The sequence below is a fragment of the Crassostrea angulata genome, chromosome 6, assembly GCF_025612915.1.
Source record: "Crassostrea angulata isolate pt1a10 chromosome 6, ASM2561291v2, whole genome shotgun sequence".
Lineage (NCBI taxonomy): Eukaryota > Metazoa > Mollusca > Bivalvia > Ostreida > Ostreidae > Magallana > Magallana angulata.
Genome location: NC_069116.1, coordinates 42,253,590 through 42,271,089, shown reverse-complemented (window position 1 = coordinate 42,271,089; position 17,500 = coordinate 42,253,590). Strand labels below are relative to the sequence as shown.

The following is a 17,500-nucleotide window of genomic DNA, read 5'->3' as shown; positions in this document are numbered from 1 at the left end:
ACATTACAGATTAAAAAATAAGAGTTACCCAATGTTTAATGGTACTCAAACAGTATGTTGTACTGTTTATATAACCAATGCAAATCCCTATCATACACTTTCTAACTTCTTCATTGCCTATTAATGCAACATGCTGTTCAAATAATTAAAATTTAAACACAAAATACTGATCCTTTATAACCAATTAACCTTGTAAGTTGTACATTTTCATTCCATGAATAACACATAACATGCTGAATTTAATTTCCCTCATCAAAGCTTTAATCAAATCTTTGATACTATTTAAGGCACAAATGTTATTTTTGACCCCATGACCCTGTTAACAAATTAACCTTGACCTACCACTCGTTTTTTTTTTTTACCTGGTTTAGTTCTGTAAGCCTGGGGCCAGGTATATATTACAATGAGGACTATATGTTTGAATAGATGGATGAAAAAACCCTATATAACCTCTATCTTCTTATACTGAAAGTAATTTGAACTTTATTTTAGTCATGGAAGAGGTGCATGCAGCAAAATTGTTTACAAATCATGCAATCTTCAACTATAAAGTTTGGGAACCACGCAGTTTCATATAAGTTTGATTTTAAGCTGCCATAAAAAGCTACTAAAAGTTCCCTTTCGGCGTACAGACTTTCCCACATGTTTTTTTATTCATTTTTTGGCAGGTCACTCTCCTAATTGCGAGAGGTAAAATTAAATTTCATGCTACCCTTTTCCTTAACTGAAACAATACTTTCATTTTCCATTTGGTATATTAAATATCCTGGTCATTAAAACTAAGTGCGAATGCCATCACAGAAGCCTTAGTGACGCCAGTAAGATCATAAACCCATTTATCTCTCTCCTCTCAATATTTGAAAATCATCAGAGTTTAATTCCCTTTTAAATTTTAGATGAATTTCAAATTCAGACAAATCCTTGGTGACAATTAATAAAACTTCATTGAATGTGCAAATATGGGGGAGCGGCAATACCTAACAGTGGGCCCTCTGTCTGTCCGCTCCATAATGAATTCATTAAGTCAGAGACAGGGTGGGAAAAGATTAGAAAACTTTAATATGGATTGGCAATGCCAAACAATGCAAACACTGGAGAAGGTCCTAAAACATGTTAATGACATATGCACATCACACAGGATTACAACTTCATTGTGTACAAAGAAGCATACTATCTTCTTCAGATTACTTTGGGGCGAGAAAAACAAGTTGAATAGGTGTAGAATTATTTCTGATGAACACGGAGCCTCATAGGTAACCGGTCATTAGATCTTACACTCACAGGGTGCAAAATATTAGTTTCATTATTTCTTTATCTACGTTATTATCTCTGATGCATTACGAATTTAGGCAGAAAATCCCCCATATCCCCAACGAACCTTGAGGTGTAAATTTAATAATTAAGAATGCTGTAAGAAAACCGAAAAGCTATTATAGATATTGAGATTTTTAAAAAATCTTTTTTTTGTTAAAAACAAACTTATGTGTTTTAAAACTTACATTAATAGACGTTGCTTGCCAAAATAACAGCTATAAGTATGCCAAAGTCATGAATTTCACCTTGGTCATTGACAATCAGTGATAAAGAAATGTGGTGTAACAAATGATTATGCCAGCAGTTGGTGTATAGGTAATTTGTGCATAATATGTAGATCATGTAAAGATAATCAGGACTGCACACCACCGCTCTGAGACAAGTTTCAAGTAAATCTACATGTCAAAGAGAAAAACGTGTTCTGCCAATGTGAAACGTTGAACAACATTTGAAATGTGTCAAGAGATATTAATTAAATCTTACAGTGCACGGTACCTAATAAACAGTAATGTACACTATCAGTGACCATATTGCACTCTCCCGAATTGACAACTGACCTTGCATGTTCTGAAAAGAGCAACAGCGCACAGGTACTATCAGGACATAAAATCAAAGGCCTACTGGTCACCAATGTCTCAATATCTTTCCTTTCCCTCTACTGACTTCAAAGGATACTTGCAAAATACAATTTTTCCATAGGTAAAAACTGACTCTTCATATCTTACTAAGACATAAGCCACAAGCCTGATTTTCATCATCAAAACACATGTACATAGGTTATCTAAAAAGCTTGATATGGTTTGTCATACCCGGGTATCTTTCACAGGGTCACACAGGGGAATCACACAAGGAACTTGAACAAGCAAACAAAACTTTGAGTTTTATGCTGGATGACCCTCAGTCTCAGTCTTATAATTTACACTATTACAACTGATAAGTCAAATAAATTGTCATACATAAAATGGCCATGACAATTTCTAGCATAACCTTTGTTAACTTGAACAAGAGCCCAACAGGCCTTAACGGTCATCTGAGTACCATAGCCCATTACACAGACCTGTCGAGAAATCTCATATATGTATTTAATTATCATTCTAGACTATAACAAATTAAAATATTGTAATGATGACCAACTCTCTGCCCGAAATCTTAAAAAAAAAAAAAACCTATGAAACCGGTAATTTTGGCGAAAAACCTTAAGATCATAACAGAGTGCATGACCTGATAATTAAAAGGTGCAAGACTTTAATAGGAAATAATTCCCCCATACCTTTTAAACTTTCAAGATAGGTTTATGTGTATGTTTTCATAGATAAACTAAAACAAGATGGCTAGTATACATGTCTTATATAAAACAACCTCACATCCCCCATCCCCAAGGGCCAGACAGAAACTCTCCCCCACTTAAATGGGGCAATTAAACTACAAAATAAAACCCCATTGAAATCTTTCTACTTCCTTCACACATTCCAGCTTTTCAAAATCCAGCCAATATTGCCTTGTCGCCATCTGGCATTTATCCCAAAACGATTTTATATATTCCACTTATAAGTGATTTTTGCTAGCCAATTTACATGTCTATTTGTTTATTTAGAAAGTTCAAAAACTGTTTTGGCTATTTTGTTTTAAATAATAAAAATACTTACATGAATCTTTTAATCATACAACCTCTTATTTTATTTATTTATTATAATTAATCACTAAGTATGAACAAGCAAGGGAAGATAACTCCATCATAAAAAAGCAAGGAAAGATAACTCTATTCACTGTTACAAAACCCCACCCCACTTTCATTATCTTTCTTTTCTAAACATGTGGATTAACTCATTTCTTTCACTGAAATTCCTGAGCAGAATAAAATATTACAACAAATGTATACCCCCCTCCTAGCCATAACCCTTGCCTTACATGTAGCTGACATGATATATTATGAAAAACGATTGCATAATGTTTATTCTGAATATGCAGTCAGTTTCTATTCTATGTCAGTAGATGTATACATTAACACTTTTTGACCATTTTGGCCACATCCTGCAGTAAGAACCCCTACTCTGTACATATGACTGTTTTTGGCCCTACACTAGATTCAAAATCCCTATCTTGGGGTCACAAAATTTAAAATTTTGGTAGGGGGCTTTATTTACTATTGTAATATACATTCAGTTTTTATTCAGTGTCAGCAGAAGTAAAGAAAACAATTTTTTAACATTAAATGCATTAACACGACATGACCATTTTGGCCCCACCCTAGAGTCAAAACCCATATCAGGGGACAGGAAATTCATAATTTTGGTAAAAGGCTTCCTGGTCTACACAATTATGAATTCGGATTCCTTACAGATGTGCGAGAGTAGAGAAGTTGATATTTAAACATGATATGCATTAACACTATATGCCATATTGGACCTTCTCAAGGTCTGAACCCCACATCCAGGGGCCATGAATGGCACAATTCAGAAGAGGAGTGGAAATCATAACAATGCATTTAACTTTTTCCCCACACGTGGGAGTAAAGAAGAAGATTTTTAATACATTTTCACTATATGGCAATGTACCGGTAGGCCTAGTCCTAGGCTTTATGGACATTATAACCATGCATTTAGTTTATAACAAATATATATGGGAGTAGCGAAGAAGATTTTTTTCCAAAAATTTGATACATTTTACTATACGGCCATATTGGCCCCACTCTAAGGCCTGAACCACTGACCCAAGGACCATGAATTTCACAATTTTGGTAGAGGGCTTCGTGGACATCATAACCATGCATTCAGTTTTTTCCTCACTTGTGTTAGAGTAGAGAAGATGATTTTCGAAATTTTGCTTTTTTAGTATATTTGGCCCCACCTGTGGTACGTGCCCCAGGGGTGGTTAAGAGCCCTGAATTTTACAATTTCAATTTCTCTTACCATATAGATGCTTCACATTAAAAATGATAACAATTGGCCTTGTACTTTCAAAGAAAAATGTAAAATTGTTAACAAACAACAAAAGACAAAGCAATAGGTCACCTGAGTGCGAGGTGACCTTATGATCAAATCTAGAATATTAAGAGTATTCTATACGATCCTGTAGATACTCATTATCAGTTTGCTAACTACAACAGGATACAATTAGTACGCATTTAATCAACAATTAAAAAGTCAAGCAACAAACTTCCTGTTATTCTTTTTCTTAAACAATGTCTGTATTCTAAACTCATTTAAATGTTTTCATTATCAAATATACTTATATTGGGAATTGTTCTTCAAGTTGCAAACCAAAGTTAAAAAAAAGAAGTAAATTATACTTTCTCTATTCTCTAATAGCCACCATTTGGCTTTCATAAGTAAACAATAAGAAGCTAAATCCCACTTACATAATATAAGGATCACAAAGATCTTGAGATAAAAATAGACAACAATTTATTTAATTAACAAGACATTTCATCTTTTAACCCACTCTGCGGATATTAATTATTAGTGTACTAATTAACAACAGGATAAACACATATTACATACGTGTTAAAATAATTAACATTTTTGATGTATATTTCCTGTTATTCCTTCTTTTTTTCAATTCTTGTCTCTTGAACTCATTAGCAATGAATTTAATATTTTAAGTTTTCAACAAAAATGTATGGTTAAAAACCCCAAAATAAATAGCTATCATATGATCAGGTTTTTCATTTTCACACATAGTGCTCTAGATCTAACCTGCCAGTTTTTCAAAAGATCAGCTATACTGACATGTTAATTAAAAGTGTAAACACTTAACAAGCAGAGTTTGACAAAGGTCAGGTTATTTGTCAGTCTGCTCTGTCATTTTTAACATTAAGGAGATCTAATTGTCAGTCTAATGACACATTAAATCAAAACGCATTCTCATAATTATTTTCGTGTCATTCTCAGTAAATCATCGTACAGGTGAAATTTCTGCTATACTTTCAACTACATTGCCATGGTTTCATAGAAAACTTAATATTAATGCACCCTCTATCTAAAATTCATTTTTAAAGCTTGCAAGTACCGGTAAGCATAAGTGGATTGGAAGCTTGAAGTCCAATACAAAATAAAGTAATATAGATTCATCAAAAAACTCTTAAATGAGTATAAAAGAGAACTTGTAATACTGACTGTCCCAAGATTATTGTTTGCAGCATAATTTATTTGATATTCATAAATAATTCACGGTCCAAACAATGTTTATTCAATAGTATAAAAAATGGTTTCAATAGACAGCTATAAAAAAAAAGTCTTTAGGGATTTTGTATTGCAAACTACATGAAAGTACAGCAAAAGTTAAAAAATTGTCCAAGGTGTCGGGAGTGCTTCAGAAAGAATTTCAACTTGTCAAAAATGCTAACTTCATTAGATAAGCACATGATGACCTTTTTAGACAAGCCCATAATCCATCTCATTGGAGGAGCCCATAATGATCTTATTAGACAAGCTCTTTCTCATCACATTGGATGAACGTATGCTGACTTCTTTGGATTAGCCCATGATGACCTCATTAATCAAGCCCATAATGATCTTTTTGGACAAGTCCATGCCTATTATTAGCCTCATTGGACATGACAAAGATGACATCATTAAACATGCCCATAATGATCTTACTGGACAAACCAAACATGATGACCTCATTAGACAAGCCCATTATGATCTAATTAAACAAGCCCATGATGACCTCATTAGACGATTCCATTATGGTCTCATTGGATCAGTTCAGTTCAGTTTATTTTCACTCAACACCATATAATGGTACAAGAGGTACATAAAAAGAGCAAACATATTTACATATATACAATATAGTTGTAGAGGTCAAGAAAGTAAGTGGGGTGAATAAACAGTATGATTAATTTTTGAAATAAAGAAACACAATTTTCTAAATGTAACGTAATAGACAAGCCTATGATGACTTCATTTGACAGGCCCATTATGGTCTCATTTGACAAACCTAAATGACCGCATTAGACAAGCCCATTATGATGTCATTGGACAAGCCTATGCTGATTACTGGCCTCACTGGACAAGGCAATGCTGACCTCTGTTTACAAGCCCATGATGACCTCATTAGATGAGTCCATTATGATCTCACTAGACAAGCCCATACTGACCACATTAAACAATGGTCGCATTGGACAAGCGTATGATGACCTCATATATGCTTAACTTTCTAGACTTTTTTATGCTGACCTTTCTAGACAAGTCCATGCTGACCCCTCTAGACAAGTCCATGCTGACCCCTCTAGACAATTATTTGCTGACCTCTCTAGACAAGTTTGTTTGAAACATTTTAGACATGACATTGCTGACCTTCCTAGACAAGTCTATGCTGACCTTTCTAGACAAGTCTATGCTGACCTTTCTAGACAAGTCTATGCTGAACTTTCTAGACAAGTCTATGCTGAACTTTCTAGACAGGTCTATGCTGACCTTTCTAGACAAGTCTATGCTGAACTTTCTAGACAAGTCTATGCTGACCTTTCTAGACAAGTCTATGCTGAACTTTCTAGACAAGTCTATGCTGACCTTTCTAGACAAGTCTATGCTGAACTTTCTAGACAAGTCTATGCTAACCTTTCTAGACAAGTCTATGCTAACCTTTCTAGACAATTCTATGCTAACCTTTCTAAACTAGTCTTTGCTAACCACCTTTATTGACTAGTTTATTATGACCACTCTAGAAGAGTTTTAAAAAAACATTAGCCTCAGAGGACAAGTCTATATTGCCATGTCCTGGCAAGTCCATACTGTTCTCCATAGACTATAATATACATTGCTTCTATCTGTCTTTTTTGTCTCTTCTGGATTAGATCAGATATACTAAAATTCATGCAGCTTTCAGGGAGTCCATGCAAATTCAATCTACACAGCCTATCTTCACTTCTTCAAAGCACAGTCCAAACAACCAAAGGTACTTTTTTACTTAAGTTTAATTATGTCAGTCACTCTTCTTTTTTTTTAAAGATCATATCTACACCTAGATGTGTAATTACTAATAACTCACCATTCATATCAGTAGATAATAAAGTAGCTCCTTAAATAAATATCAATGATGAAAATGTATACCACAACAAAATTACCTTATAATATGCCTGATTACTTCTTTCAGGACCAAGTTTAACGACACTTCAGAATCTGTACAATACATCAATGCAATGGATTGATGAAACCCCAGTTCCATCTAACATCAAATTATAAAATCCACCTTTTCCCCTGACTTTTTAATGACTACACCACCTAATATTTACTTTTTAAATGTAAAGGAGACACAGCTTTTTTTATAATCTTTACGGGGAAACTCGGTTCCATAAAAATTAAAAGGAACATCAAACCTTTAATTATAGACTTTAACATCTACTAATTGTTTACTCAATACCTGACCCTTCATTAATGAGGAAGCAATTTCTTTCCAACTCAGGAGGCCCCTGAGAGGGGCAGAAAAATACGGATCAATAGTACTTGAAAAGAAACTAAGCTACTGAAGAAAAGAGAAGAAAAAAAAACACTGCACATAAGATTTTAATTGTATCCTCTATCAATTTTTGCTCATATTATCAGAAATATTTACAAACAGAGGACTTGATAATCGAGATAAAATTCACCTGTGTGCCCTAAAAAGATCGACTCTACCTATAAACACCACCTTAAAAAGTACAATTAAATATCAACAAAATCCTGCGACAAGATGTCTAGGTTTGATAATGCCTGGTAATTAGTTCTGCATTTTCCATTTCACATTTTAATTCTTCTTTATTAATCAATGTCTGAGGGGCAACTTTTTGTTACAGCAAACTTTTTTTCAGAGTCTCCTACCTTAAGTAAAGGCAACAGGACTGCATGCATATGATATCATGTTTTTTCTCCTATGGATAAACAACTAATTCAAGATGAATGCACACATCCGTTGTTGAGGACCATCTTTATAGTTAGATATAGACTGTTCTGAGGTTAATTCTATCAACATTTTCTCTCTTGGAATTAACTTATATATATATATAATTATTATGAATAAAAATGGGCACGATGTACATGTTTACAATTAAGTTAAAAATCTAGTCAATCCATAAAACAATTTACAATTAGCTCCAGATGTCTCCCACTGATGCTGATAAGGTCCTTGTCAATTCATGTACCGTATATGATTATTTCCTTTTCTTTATTAAATTTCTCATTACTCTGTTCTAGCTGACCCTTACAATACAATGCTGGGTATATAAAATCTACACAGCTTTTTCAATTAATAAAGAAACAGCTGTTAAGTGGACAATTCATCAATAAGCTTCTATAAAGCAGTTGGTTACAAAACTAATGCTCTTTATTGTGAAATATTGCTATGATCTGATTAGACATTAATTGAGATCAAGATAACCATATCATCATTATGTTTTCTCCACTGTCTGTGCAGCCAACATAGCTCTGTTGTAGACTTTCCCTGTATTGTTCCACCTACAGGAGAAACAGGCCAAACATATGACATATACCACTAGAAGTTTGGAGTTGAGGGAGAGGTCAGTCAATCCAATTGTTTGGTCAACCGGTTTCGGTTGATGATGGTCAACAATCATGGTTCAATTCTTCTATAAGCCTGCCAGGCCTTACTCTACACAGCACTACCAATAAATGCTATTCTACGGGAAGTAACTCCTCCAGAAGCACATTTTCAATGGATTCAATGTGGAAGCATATGCACCCAGAGAGAGTCTTAATTGTTCTTCACAGATTTTCAAGAAGAGCTGAAGATAAGACATAAGATGGAACTGGGCAGGCTTATTTGACCTCTTATCGGTTCTCAAGTGCTACATGGAGGAACGCATCAAGTGAAAATGCTTAACTTGATAAGCAAATCATATATCACAAAATGATAAAACAGTGCCTGTTCGAACCGAGGTTAATCTCGTGAAAACCTCATCAGTGGTCGAGTATGGCCACTACGATGCAATAAATCGCATACATCATCTCCTTGACATAAACAGCGGGAACCTAACCATATGTTTTACTTCACTTCCGATTAGCATTTTCAAATTCTTTATTTTTAATGTTTGGATACTTATCTCTCCGAGCATTAATTTACATTCATTTTTTTTCCAAATGTCTTCATAGCTGGCATGGGATAAAACCCTATCACTCCACAAAAGATGTTTCTTGTTATTAGTTGCACTAAATTTTAAATCAAGCTTACCTCAAAAACAATACGGTCAGCACCCCCTTTTTATCAGTTAAAATTTCTATTTATACTGCATTCCCTTTCCCAAGGATTTCAACAGAAGCAATAGGATGTCAGTTGCAAGGCTGTCAATATTTTTTTTTTGCTACATTTGCAATGTATGAAAATTCACAGATTAAAACCTAAAACAAAAATGTTTGCTGTAATCAATTTGGCAAATCTAAATCTTTAGTGTTAGTGAGTGGAGAGGTATCTCTTTATCAAATCCGAGCCTTACAACGAACCTCCATAAACCTTTAATCTATTTGCATTAAATTTTACTTTTTTGAAATTTTTGTTTCTAAAAAAAAACTTTGCGGCTTCTATCGGTAGGCCTGTCACATTGCCGTAATGCATTCAACATAATTATAACATTTTTGCCTCACAGTTTGTTTCGTATTTTAATTTACCTCCCTTAAATTTCCACTGATTACTAATCAGGAGAATGTCATTTAAGCCCACGTTATCTCTAACGCACTGTATCGTCTTTGTCCAGGCTCGGGTAATGAGAAAATTCTGATGAGAGAATGGCTGTTTTTTAGTAACCATTTCCAATTTTAATAGCCTTTATTATCTAGCTTAAATGAAAAATATACTTTATGAAATACTTGGCATGTACAGTTAATAATGAATAAATGTTAATGGTTGATAAAACTTGATAAGGCAAAACAGAACAGATATGCATTAGCCCAAAGTAAAAAAGGCTCACCAAGGGAATTCAAAGTAAGGTTTAAACTCATAAATTGAAAGGAATTTCTTATATCTGGTGGGGTTTTTTGTTCTAGCTAGCTTATACAAATCCAAATATTTCATCACAGTAATATATTCAAATCAGATTATCCATATGCCACTACCATGGCTATAGAAAACTAATTAAATAAGCAGATGTAGATGTCGTTTTACAGGTATGAAAAGATTTCCTGCAACAGCTGTTGACAAGATTAAGTCATCAACAAACACCTATTTAATGATATCAAAGTCGTTCTTGATTCTTCTGTATACTCTCCTTAACTTTCTTTTCTCAGGCAAATTAATTCCCAATCGACTTTGCAGCTGTGGTAAGCCCTGACCATTTCTCCATACGTAACATGAAGCAATGTGAAGCTTATTATTAGTGCTGCAATGCAATGGCAGTAAGAATAATACAAATTAACAACATTCTCCCAAGCCTTTATATGGGCTCATATTCTCAACTTTGAAATTCATTTTCAAACAGAGGAAAATCCTCATAACTGACCTTTTGCACTGTTGGAATTAGTCTTGATTAAAATTAATATAATATTGTAACGTGGGTTCAAACCACTGATATTAGTTTTCCCTAAACGTTTCCTACGTTTCTAAATGATTGGAATAAAATCAACTCTTAAACACTGTTCATCAAATTTAATCAGACACGATGATTCTAACTGATTTATAACGTATAATTTTCCTTCAGCTATCCTTGTACAACATTTGGTCTGCAACCACTGTTTCAGACCCTGTTCTGAACCTAGTCAGAACTTATTTATTTCTGAGCCTATGCTCCTGGACTATATAATATTCTCTAATGTTTCAAATGGTCCATTCGCAGTATTTTGGTGTCCCACAAATGAAACATAAACCGTACCTACTTTTATCGCTGTGTCTCTGCTCTCTGAATGAGGTCAAATAAATGGAATTTTTCTACATCAAAGGGGCATAATTCTGTCGGAAATTGCTCGATTGAACCCAAAATCAAACTTGACCAAGATATTATCATGATAAACCTGTAAACTAAATTTCATTTCAATATGTTCAGCCTCTGTGAAGAAAGTGAACGGAAACTGTTGGTGGACTGACCGACCGACAGACAGACAGACAGACAGCAGCAAAACAATATGCCCTTCCTTCTTCGAAGAGGGGCATAATTAAAGCTTTTGAATAATATTATTCCGATTTCAAGAATTTTTCAAACAACAGGATATTTAATTAACTGCAAGTGAAAAGTTCAAAAAAGTAATACAACATGATGTAATATGTGAGGCTGATCTCGATATGAAATTATATTTCTTTACAAATATCTCTTTCCTTCCAGCTAGCTTTTTCATAACTTTCTTGTTCAATCTTTGATTTCTTATGATATTGTTTCTTACATAATGAAGTAAAACACACAGACAAACACTCAGTCAGTTGTGTATGTATGTAGATCTTCCATATTTTGTGATCAGACTTTTACTTTTTCTCATGTTTGTCCCTATATATGCAGTTGATGTCACCCATGTATCCGGAAATGAATTTTTCTGTGACGTCGCCATTGTGATGTTGTTGCAATATAACATTTTGATATTACATTGCAATGACATCACAATGGCTTTTTGTGCAAAACTGTTGAAATGACATTGATAGGTTCTTTTACACCTAAAAGATAATCAATAATAAAGGATTTATTTACATAAAAGAAATTAAAACAATTGATAAAATGAATTTTCCTGATATGTGATTTATCATGGTAGATGATTTTTATCCAACTAGGTTTTCTATCTGGTTTGGCCACGATATAGGAAAAAAACGGCAAGTTGGATAGAAAGTCATATCCAAAAACATTGAAGAAATTTTTTATCACAATGTACTGACACTAAAACTTGATTATAGGGAAGTCTTAGGGACCAGCAAATGTACTTTTATTATATCCGTATAATGATTTTTTAAAATAGGTAAGTACTAATTTGCAATTCATACGTTTTTGTCTCTATGACAACAAGGTACGACTTCAAAGTTGTTTTCTTCAATTCAATCTTATCCCAGCAAAATGCTTAATTGTTTGGTGTTATTTATTTCAATAGTCAAAAATTTTGAATTGTTTTTGTTTGTCATCATTTCTAATAATTAGAAACATATAGAAACAAATTAGGATTATTTCTTTAATTTCCTTTCCTTCTCATTAAGCTCAGTAGGAGAAAAATCTATTGATGGGGGAATATTTCATTAATGTACACAGCAAAACAAGTGTTGCCTCTAATGACTTATTCATATCTCATACTCAAACTAGCAATTTATTGAGATTAATATTAGAGCCATAGCAAAAATAATCAATAAATTAAATCATTTAGATTATTTCTGTTCTTCATGTTTTTTTTTTTGGTTTTTTTATTATTTTTGTTTCTTTTGTCTTTAGCTATGGTCGCTATAGATCTATGGCTGATTAAATCTGTATAATTTTCCTTCTTATTAATGCCATGGGCAGGTCACTATTTGGGGTCAAGTGGTCACGAAGTTTATTGTCCTTTGCAAATGAAGACCTGTTAAGACATAAATACAATATTGATCATCAGCCAAAAAGTAATTTAGAAAATGGTCTCCATTTTGTTGAGGAATTAAGATTTCTGCCCCTTTCTCTGAGTTCACACTACTATAATCTTACAGATGATGGTTTTTTTGTTTGTTTTTTTTAACAACAGGTCACAAAAGATTAAAATGCAAGATTTTAAGGGTGATTAAAAAGAAATGAAGAGGTCAATTTACAAAGTACAAATTTGTTTCAGTTTTATCTTGATAACAAAGACAGAAACCATTGTTAATGAAGGAGGCAAATCCATTATGGATTTCTAGGAACAAACTCTAATTAGTGCAGTCTTATTCTTTTCATCTTCTCCATGACTGTAGTTTAACAAAGCAACTTAATGAGATTGCACTTTCTTAATTCTTTCTGTGGAATATAACCACTTGATATCTCTCTTTGACAGGCACACAGGACAGACTCTGCCATCAATAGCAAACCCAGAAGGGAAAATAATATAACATAAAAATTTCCTTAAAATCAATTGAAAACCGGGTTCAGTCATGACCAGGAATTCTAGTATGTAATGTGATTTTATTATGTTGCTTTTCTGTCCAAATATCTGCTACTGTTGCTTCAATCTTTTAACTGCTATAATCATGATTCATTTGATAATTACTTCTCAAATTCAAAGAAAGGAGTATTTTTCCTGTAAATGGAGAAGTCTTGTTTTCAAAGGAAAAGTACAATGTTATAGATAAATTTCTGTATTAATTTTTTTTCTTAAATCTCCAGACAAAGTCCATTTTTGGCATACTTAGAATTTTCCAGATTACAGGACTTGACCTTATAAAAAAGAATGCTGTAATAGAACGGACTAACATGTGTTGGACTTGAGAATGACAGGAAAAAATATTCAATTTTGGGGGGAAAATCAACTTTTAAAATTTTACCACTAATTATGAAAACAAAAGTCCCTGTAGGGTTCGAACTCGAGACCTGCAGGTCCGTAGATTGAGGCTTCACCCATTTCACCACAGAGATACACACCATTTTGGTAATATAAACTGTCTCATAAAGGGTTAAAGTCGCCTTGATGTGACGTTCTGTCATGAAAAGTAGAAGTCAGTCAAGAGGTGTCGAGGACCCTATTCAATATTAAATACTTTTACTTCAAACTTTCTCAAGTTGGAATTAGAGGATGAAATATCAATATGAATGAAAGTACATAATATCTTAAAATCAATCTCAACTTCTCTGGGCTTTCCGGCCGAGCTCAGAAAAATTAACACCTCAACATCCAAGACAATCCCCCTTATTATAAAACTTGATCTATAAAATACAACATATTTCTTTCTGTATCCCTAATACTTAATGATGGGAAGCAACTTCATTTTATAAAACTCTAACTGCTAATACGTTAATACATTCGAAGTGTTTCTCGAATTCTGCCAGAAAAGTCCAAGAAGTTGCGATTGATCTTAAAATATATTCACTTCTTGGAATTTTCCCAATTTATAATATTTGGGCATAAAATGCTTATTAAAACAAGAGATGTTTGTAAAACACTTATGCCCCCCTCCCTTGGAAACATCTGCGAAGAAAATGAACAGAAACTGCAAATAATTGATATTTTTCTAAGTCCAAAGTACATAACTCTGTCAAAAAATGCTTGATCGTACCCAAAAACTAAACTTGACCTAGATATCATTATGATAAACCTGTATACTAAATTTCATTTCAATATGTGCAACCTCTGCGAAGTTAATGAACAAAAACTGCAAATAATTGGAATTTTTTTTAGTCCAAGGGGCAAAACTCTGTCGGAAATTGCTCGATCGTACACAAAATCCCACTTGACTTAGATATTATTTTGATAAATCTGTATACTAAATTTCATTTCAAAATGTGCATCCTCTGCAAAGTTAATGAACCGAAACTGCAAATAATTGGAATTTTTTCAACGTCCGAGGGGCAAAACTCTGTCAAAAATTGCTTGATCGTACCCAAAATCAAACTTGACCTAGATATTATTATGATAAACATGTATACCAAATTTCGTTTCAAAATGTGCATCCTCTGCGAAGAAAATGAACAGAAACTGCTAATAATTGGAATTTTTCTACGCCCAAGGGGCATAACTCTGTCGAAAATTGCTTGATCGTACCCAAATTTGATTTTGACCAAGATATTATTTTGATAAACCTGTATACTAAATGTCATATCAATATATGCATTCTCTGCAAAGAAAATGAACCGAAACTGCAAATAATTGGAATTTTTTCTGCGTCCAAGGGGCCTAACTCTGTCGAAAATTGCTTGATCGTACCCAAAATCAAACTTGATCTAGATATTATTATGGTAAACCTGTATACCAAATTTCATTTCAATATTTCATTGCAATATGCCCTCCCTTCTTCGAAGGGAGAGATAAAAAAGAAATAGTCTTGAAGTCATAACAAATATGCTATATAGAGTTAGACAACAAGATTGCAAAAGTCAAATTTGGTTTACTAATGCATAAGATAGTATACCCCAAAATGAAATTGTCTAATTCCTCAATAAATTCTTGTTTAAATGCCTCACTAAAATTGCAAGTAACAATGTGTGATTCAAATCCAAATGCATGGGATCTGCTTCAACTCCCAATTGACATCTCTATTAGAGGCCTTGTGACTGCAAGTAACAAAGTGGGATTCAAATCCCAGATATGGTATCTATCTCCTTTGCTCATATAAGATCTGGTTACTGCACATTACAGTAAAGGAATAAAATCCTAGGATTAAAACTGCACATTACAATAAAGGATTAAAATCCTAGTTCCTCAACTTCCAAATCTTTACTTAAGATGAACACCTATCGATATTAACGTGGATAAAAGTACATTATACATGTAATCAAAATACTTTCACTGTTTTAAAATTTCAAAATTTTATAAAATTTGTCCAAAAAATGTTTTGAAATTTTTTTATAAGTCCAGCAGGATTTGAACTCATGATTTACAGATTCGTAGTTTATGCTCTAACCCATTACGCTATATTGTTTGGTAACAATATTGGGAAAGAAAAGGTTTATAAAAAATTATGATTGTTTTTATTGTTTATTTTGATCGAAAGTACATCACAATATGGAGGTGGCCCATACCACCTTCAGGCCAGATGTGAATGCACGTGACATTGTTATGTTGGATTAAAAAACTAAGACTTATAAGATCTGCCACCTTTACTTGCAACTTCAACATCTCCATGTACCAGACTTGCTCTGACTTTTCACAATTTAAAATTTTTGTGTATATATAGTGCTTAATTAATTGAAATCTTCATTTGTTTTCATTGTTTTCAAAAATCTTGTACCTAAATTATGAACACAAACCAATTCAACTTATAAGCTAGCGTTTCAAAACATTAATAAAAATATTGAAAACTGGTAAATTGTCCAAAAAACTCATAAACCTGTGCATAGATATTTTATAAGACAATTAAATCATCAACATCCTCCAAAAGTAGCATTTAATTGACAATAAAATTTGAATCTGGATTTCTCTCTCTCTCTCTCTCTCTCTCTCTCTCTCTCTCTCTCTCTCTCTCTCCAGATTATTCCAAGAACTGCAACTCTTACTAAACCATATGTCATACATGTATTTTGGCATTGTGAACACAAGCACTTATGGGGTTACATGTATATTCCTTTCACTTAAATCTCTATAATTTATGGGCCCTTATCAACCTCTACAATATATAGTTTTCTCTTTTTCATTTTCATGTTTTATATAATTTTTTTTTTACACCCCGGTGTTTTTCAAAATCCAGTTTAATAAATGAGTTTATTATATATATTAATTAACATATTGCAGAGGTATAGCTAAACCTTTCAGAGACATAACTTAATGGTTTGAATCTAAATCTCCTTTTTGGGATGTATTTCTTAACAAAAACTAGTAAACTCAGAGAGAAAACAAATTACCAAATCTAATTTATTTGCTTTTACATAAATTTCCTCGACAAAAGTAAATACTTAGTTACCTCAATCATGACAAATAATTTTTTTAAAACTTCACAACTGTACTGAAAAGCAAAGAACTCTAATTTATTGATTTACTCATTTGCATCAATATTTTAGATAAAAGTCATAATAGCTTGTTTTTTCCTTTACGTACAGTATAGGTACAATGAATATCTTAAAATTGATCTACAGGTAAAAAATGTATGAAAATTAAGCAAAGAAGTGCAGTAAAAATATTATTTTTATGTTGTCACTTTCTAGAGATGTTCATGACAGTTTAATTATTTAAGATATAAATTTGACCTGTATCAAATTTATATTTATGTGACAAGATGATGAACAAAATATTGGTATTGTACTGAAGAACCTTGGAAAACTACAATTCAGGTGAATAAACTATATGCTCCCTAACAAAAACAAATGTACAAAACAATGTACAAAATATTTCTTCAAATCATATTGGTTGTTGTTTTAAATGTTGGATCAAATTTTGAAGTTTTTAAAATGTTTACTCTTGGTGTCATAATCACAATACACATGTATTCCCCAAAATTTAAAACTGCCCTTTTGCAGCATGATCTCCCATATACATATTTTTCATAATACTATATCATCCAAAAATGAGCGATGCTAATGAGCCGCCGCAACGAACTTTGCAAAAAATTTGGCATATATACAGGTAACTCTTGATGGCTCCACACACATTTGCTCAAATTTCTTGATCGCTCGAAGTGAGTCTCTGGTCCCAATTTTTTTTCC

The 17,500-nt window shown here is 32.9% G+C and overlaps 1 protein-coding gene across 3 annotated transcripts in view; it reads right to left on the bottom strand.

Moving 5' to 3' along the window:
• The window catches only part of LOC128189027 (zinc finger homeobox protein 4-like), a 107,347-nt gene that overhangs the window by 84,591 nt on the left and 5,256 nt on the right, over window positions 1-17,500 (bottom strand). The gene's annotated exons all lie outside the window — the stretch shown is intronic.